The sequence below is a fragment of the Dendrobates tinctorius genome, unplaced genomic scaffold (assembly GCF_039654945.1).
Source record: "Dendrobates tinctorius isolate UK_male_01 unplaced genomic scaffold, ASM3965494v1 ptg000131l, whole genome shotgun sequence".
NCBI lineage: Eukaryota > Metazoa > Chordata > Amphibia > Anura > Dendrobatidae > Dendrobates > Dendrobates tinctorius.
In genome coordinates, this window is record NW_027361799.1 from 3,822,301 (window position 1) to 3,829,602 (window position 7,302).

Consider the following 7,302-nt stretch of genomic DNA (forward strand, 5'->3'; position numbering starts at 1 on the left):
TTCCCTACAATGCAAGCTATGATTCGGGCAATGGAGTCCCTTAAATTTCCACCCAAGTTTGAACACAAGGGCCATGCACTGTTAATTCGGGAAGTTGATATAGAGAAGGTGTGCTCATTGGAGAACCCTTATGTAGATCCAATAAAATATTTATGGAATGACCCTGGCATACAAGAATGCTATGATAGGAGACAGGAATATTAACTGTCAGATTCCACAAAATATTCTCTAAATGACCTGGACTGTATTGCAGATCATGGATATCTACCTTCTCAACAAGATGTGCCCCGAGTCAAAGCGCCCTCAACAGGAATCATCGAAAATCCATTTGATTTACAAAGTGAGGCCAAACACATTGTTGCTGTTAGTGATCCGTCAGGTGGCAGATGAGGAAAAACTGACGCGAATGGCAAAAAACGCTAATTTGACAGTAGCCAAAGTCATGGACGACAGTGTCTGCTTTGGTCATACTCACCAATGGGGTAGGCAGCACTAAAGGTGCCTAGGGCAGCTCAAACTCTAAATACAACCCTAGCAGGAAGATGTGTGTAAGTGTAAATCAATATATTTACTTTGTTCTGTGTTCAGCTAAGCAAATCCTTAACACAATTTTTATGTAATAGCTACTCGAAACATACCTTAAATTTATCCCACCAACTCAGCTGAAGAATTCAAAAATGGCTAACCATTTTTGTTGTGACTTTAAAAGGACAACCCATTACAAATTCTGGGAAGGACTTGGAAAAGCTCCATGAGGAGTGAGTGAACAATAGGAAACGTTGAAAAGACATGTCCAGCTTCTTGGTGCAGTTACTAATTTATTGCTGATTCAATACATATTCCAGTATATCACAGCAAACAGACCCCTCTTGCCAGCAGGTGTGTTTTGACTCTTATGAAGTCTTAGTCCAAGAGTCAAAATGCATAGGACGGCAGTAGGGGTCTGTGTGTCAACATAGCCCAAGTGGTGGAGGAACATTTTTGTTTTGGGTTATTTCGTCTTGCATACAAATTACTCTGGAAAGGATGTTCCCCAAGAAAATACATTTTGGTTTTGTTTTGTATGTTTATTGTGTGCCTGTAAAAGTGGCATATGACTGACAAAATGACAACATTGTTCACAGCTGTCAGAAGGGCTTCCAGGGGTATTCCCCATGATGATCCCATGTAATTTGAAAACTGTTCCTATTGATTTATGATGTTTTTAGGCTCTAAAATCACCCGGGGGGCGTTCGTGGCAAAAGTGCTTGATTTACCCATAGACTTACATTGGGCTCATTACTCGGGTTGAGCACCCGAGTATTCCAATTTGCTCAACCCAACTAACAAGCACGCAAGCATTTTAGTGCTCGCCCATCACTAGGGCTTATCAGAATAGTTAGCGGTTTGCAAATAGCTGCATCAGGAGCTTGGATATTTCGAACGCTCCCGATAATCAGTGGTTCGGTGCCGCAGCTGCATGTGTTACGGCTGTGTGACCGTCACATCACATGCCTGGAGAGCCCAACAAACAGGCAGTCTCATCAGGTCCTTTGTCATCAGACATCACCCTCAGTTCACACAGGATTCCATAATTTGCACAGATTGCTTACTCTTTTCACAGTGGACTAGGTCAGAAATTGACCCCATCAACACAACAACCCATCCTTGGCTATCACTAGGTCACCAGTAACTCCACTTTGTCTGCAACCCACTCAGTTTCTTTTGACTTTTCGTGGTAAGTCTGCTCATTCTTCTGCTGGGTCTCATCACCTGAGAACCACAAGTCATTATCAATCACATCAGCAAAGACCATTTCTTTTTTGGTCACATCCACACCAAACTCAATCTTCATATTCACTCGGGTGCAGTCTTGTGCTGACCATGTTTTTTCCAGAATTTCTAAGATGGCCTCTGTGGAATGGTTCATGATGTCCTCCTCCACCTGGCCAATCAAAAGGCAAGCACAGATTAGTTGCAATCAGCTGCTCTTCAGACCATTGAGGGTCATTATTGGCATCATCCTTGAAAAACATCTCCACTTTAGAGGGATAAAATTTATATCCTTCCGATACCCCCAGGATTTCTATTCAGGAATGAACCAGTGGCTATTCTCTTGCACACCCACTCTACAGGGATAATCTCAGTGTGGCAATAAAACCAGTTGCCCAGCACTTGGTCACAAATGCCATCTTGATACCAGATTCTTACAGCAGTTTGAATATGCAGCTGGTGGTCTTATTGGAGATGGATGCTTTCCTCTCCATGAGGTCTTTCCTGGCTGCATTGCTCACTGTGATCTGGTCCTTGGACTGCATGAGAACAGAGCCAGGGTGATCCAGGAGCCCATACAGCTTGTAAGGTATACCTACATTCAGCTTCTTGTCGAGTCTCAACTCATGTGTGTCCATGATCATCCAGGAAGCAAGAGACATTTGCTATGTTACCAATTATTGGATTTTTGCTGTTCTCATTGACATTTATGCATATGTATGTTTATCTAGTACACTGAAGGTCACTTGTCTGACCAAAACATTTACTACTGTGTACTACTCCTGAAATAAATTTTGTCACCATAATACCAAGCTGAGTGCCATTTTGGCTAGATTATATTCCAACTTGTCAACTCAGACTGAAGGCCCCATCTCACATAGTGAGATCGCAGAAGCATCACCGATTATGTGACAGTGATCTCGCTTTGTGTGAAACGCAGTGGCAACCGTCCCCCTGCTGGATATCGCTGATTGTGTTCGAATGTCCTGGGCCATTTTTTCAGTGACCTCGTTGGCGATGCAGAACTCAGGGATGCAAGTGGGAGTCGTCAGAAAAGCTGCTGTGTGACAAGGTACCAACGACTGCCGACGGATTGTTGCTGTGTCGCTTAATAGATCTGCCAGTTTGGCAGCTTACTAGCGACGCACCAGCAATCCTTACCAGGTCATATCATTGTTGGGATCGCTGGTGTGTCGCTATGTGAAATGGCACCCTAACTTGGCAGAGGAGGAGGAATTAGTAATAGATGCAGGGCAGCCAACTGGTTTAAATTTATCATTAAAGCAACCTGAATCTAGGGACACAAGTTTGCAATCCAGATTGATCCATCCATAAAGCATCACACAATCTTGCATCCGAAGTAGAAATTTTCTAAGACTTTTTGGAAGGACAACTATTATGGACATCCATGACATGTCACTGGATACTGCAATACTAAAGCATTCCACTGGGAGCACTGCAGAACAATGCAACACTTACTGCCAGATATCTCCACTGGTGAAAACTGATCAGATCACTGAACCGATACTAATTAAAAGTAATAAATTCTAACAAACTTTTCTTTTAAACAAGCACTCAATTTTATACAAATATACTGAGTCAACATGTGCATACTCCTGGGATAAGGTTTTGTCCATCTTCAGAATAGAGGTGAGCAGCCTAATGCAGAAATAAGTTTTTGGCTTCTAGGGAGCAGGAGACACATGAGTTGATGATAAATGCTGATTATACTAATGAGCCTCACATTAACCAGTGACCACATAGGAGTAGCACTGAGGAGCCAATGTGATGCCAATGGCAAGAAGTGAAGTTTCTCTGAAATTATAGAAGATCATTCTTAACTTCATTCCCAAGTACCATCCAATGAAGCGTTCGAGAGTGAATGCGCGTGTTATGAATGGGAAACCGAGGAGGAAAAAGAGACAACAAGCTAAGTCTCAGAAAACCAAAGACATTGGTAACTATGCAGATTGCAGATCCCTGATCTTAACCGCAACAACTAGCAGCAGTCGTGGAGCGTTCCTACGTTGGTCTAGACGCCTCGTCACAACCAGAGAACTACATAAGCCTAAAGCAGGAAAAGAGGAAAACTAACTGCCCCAGAGCAGACCCCAAAGGAAAGACAGCCCCCCACATGTATGGACAGTGAAACAAGATGAAAATACAAACAAAGGCAGGAAAATAGGCTGAGCAAACGATGGGGCCCGGCTAACTAAAAAGGACCGAAGAGGAAAGACTGTCTGCAATCTGCCAAAAACCTACAAAAATATTGTCCAACACTTCTGACAGCAAAATTAACCCTGAAGTCACTAGACTTCTAAACCTATATCAGCACTCTGAAATATTCTGAGAGAGCAAAAAAGAGGCCAATCTAATAAGGGACAAAAAGCAGATTGGCAAATACTGATTAATAGGAGTGGAATTTCAGCATAGCCCCAGCAGGGGCAGGCTGATTACACAAAAAACTGAATTGACCAACAAGCACAAATGTGAACAATAGCAAAAAACAAAACTTAACTTGAGAAGACTGGAAGAGAGTTGAAGTCCAGGACCTGATAAGCAGACTGAATCACCAGCACCCGGATAGGGCGTCAGCTGTCTTATATCCAGTCTGATACTCCAGCGATCCAATCGTTATCTTCCTCATCAGGTGGCAGATCACTACCACTTAAGCCAACCGCACTACTGTCATGCCGTGCTCACCTGGGGGTGGGACCTCGGTCCCGACGTCATCTCTTCCGGAGCCGTGGTCACTCCGGGGGTCCCGTCGGGTGCGCACGCGCAGCTCTCGTCCCCGGGTCTCCTCCTACATGTCACGTTTGCGCGCTCCTGTCAGTGCTGTATAGGTTCGGTCCTCTCTATGGTAATGGAGGACCTGACCCAGAACCTATAGTGGTCATGTGCTTTCTGGCTAGGTCCTGACCAGGAACCAGTAGTAGTCATGTGCTATATCAGACGACCTCCCCCTAGGGGAGGTGCCTGATTATTGTTGTGCTTCCTGGCTTGGTCTGCAGTGTCCCTGCCTGGCTGTGCGCTGTATTCAGGTCCCCTGCCTTGCACTCTGTTGTGCCTCTTGGCACACGCTCTGAACCTGCACTCTGCTTTGTACTTGGTTGTGCCTCCTGGCACATGCTCTTACCCTGTACTCTGTCTCATCCTCAGTTGTGTCTCCTGGCACACGTACCAATCCTGCACTCTGTCTTATGCTCAGTTGTGCCCTCTGGCACACACCCTGCTCCTGTACTCTGTTACACCTCCTGGCACACCTGCTGCCTGACTCAGTGCTCTGACGTGCTCCTTGAACGCATCCTGCATCACTCACACCCGGACGAAGTCTCTGTATACCACGTGTTTCCGTGTCCACGCTTTACACGTTCCTGCAGACACACTCACCCACTCGTGTCTCCTGTGAGCCGGCCGCCTGGTGCCAGCAGTCGAGGTGCCTCACCCCCTGGGGCTTGCCCCTGACACTCCCTGTATAGTGGGTGGTCTTCACTAGGTCAGCTCGCCCTGGGAGGGTTGGTGTCACGACCCAGAGGGTCCACTCCAGGAGTCGTCACAACTACCTCCTGTCACCACCAGAGGGAGAAAGGAAGGGGAACTCTCAACTGATGGAGCAGAAAATTAGTTCATGACACGTGTGCGTGCGTTAGCGCCAACAGGTAGAAGTCGGCATCCTCAGGTCTGTGTAACGGAGGACGCCAACTGCCTGCTGGCACTCACGAAAGCTTCAGAGATGGTACTTGGGAATGAAGTTAAGAATGGAGGGAAAGGAGGAGAAGCAAATGGAGGAGAAAGAGGTCTTTGTCTTAAAGGTGAAAGGATGAGCATGCTACAGGATGATAAAGAAAAAAAATCATGCCTTAGAAATGTATCAAAGTGGAGGATATTACATTTTGACACCCAGAAGAGAATTTAACTATGGAAGAGGAGTCTACCCAGCCTCTTCTGGTTCCTGAAGACCAGGTATGCAGGTCCCAAAAATGCAGTCTCCCTCCGCAGTCTCAGTCTCCACAGTTTCTGTGTCCACAGTCTGTCTCAGCAGTCCCCATTAGCACGGCTGGCAATACTTTCAACGGCACAGCCAGCCCCTGTTGTGGTCCTGACTCCACATCCTGCTCACTTGGCCCAGCTTTTTTTTTTTTTTTGCTTTTCCCCTCTTGCATACTGGTGAAGTTTTTCCTGCTCCTCCATGGAGCTGAAGTCTGCAGAGATCATTGAGTTTTCTGATGACCGCACGCTCCCCCAATCATGAGCCAGCGCCTTGTATGCAGTAGAGAAGCTTCACTAAGATGCCACCGGGATACTCGCGCTTTATACGCATGCACAGTTTCCCGACGCCAAAACATGCTGACAGTGCCTCTTTAGAGGGAATCTGTCACTGATACAATCTATTATGATCATATACACATCAGTGAAAGATGTGACAGATTCCCTTTAAGCCTTTAATGTACATTTACTAAGATCATTTATCAGATACTTGTCATCCTAAAGTCTTTATGTTCAAAAATTATTCTAGAAGCTGTAGATCTATGGTGGTCTCTGCAGCTGATCTGTTCAGGGTGAAAATAGTCTGGCACCAAGATTATTGATAATAGATGGCTCCCAATTGTGAGCATCTCTGAACTAGATACAAGGTCAGAAAATGTGAAGCACCCAATACATAGTTCATGGTCATCAGAATGATGCAGGGCCCATAAAAATTCAATTATTTGTTGGAAATGCAACTGCAGATATGCTAGCCAAAGAGGCAGCCGTGACAAGAAAAGTGTTTGTTCTTGAACTGCTGAAACCTCGAGAGGTTCATGTTCAGACACGCATATCGCTTTTGCAGGAGAAAAAGACATCTCTTGTTGCTTCCCAAGTGGATCCATAACCTCCCTTTTACTTGTTTAAACGGGGTTTTGTGTCATGACTTAAATGGGGAGTTGTGTCCGGTTATACGAAAACATCTAGGTTGAGTGCTCAAAATATAATCACGAAAGTTTGGGTCATTTAGGCCAACAGAAAATGTTAGGCATTATCAGAGAAATTTTACTGAAAAAGATGCAAGAGACTGTAAAAAGTCTTTCAATTATGTCTCATTTGTGCTCAAATGACTCCGAGACCAAAAGGACAAACCTCCACTACTCCAAATTGCACCTGCAGATGGTCTATGTTACAGATTGGTCTGCTACCATCAGGTAAAAATGGTCTCAGGTATGCATTGGTTGTAGTAGATGTTATTTCTAAATGGGTTGTATTTTACCTGTCAGGAAAGATGATGCTTTGTCTACAGCTAGAGCATTATTTATTCATGTCTTTTGTACTTGGTAGATCCCAAGAATGATCACCTCTTATTGAGGAAGTCACTTTACAGGAAAAGTCATGCAAGCAGTTTGTACTATTCTAGGGATACAACAGTTCCATGTACCTTACCATCCACAGTCCGCTGGTATTGTGGAAACTTTGAAAAGAACAATAAAATCCAGAATTGCTAAGATGTTGTTGGACAAAGGAGATACTTGGGTTGATGCCGGACCTTTTGTGCTGTTGAGTGTGAGGAACGAC

At 44.8% G+C, this 7,302-nt stretch overlaps 1 pseudogene; it reads right to left on the bottom strand.

The window, feature by feature from the left end:
* Positions 1-1,486: 1,486 nt before the first annotated feature.
* LOC141048040 (bifunctional phosphoribosylaminoimidazole carboxylase/phosphoribosylaminoimidazole succinocarboxamide synthetase pseudogene) lies at positions 1,487-2,390 on the bottom strand (annotated as a pseudogene).
* Positions 2,391-7,302: the final 4,912 nt, after the last annotated feature.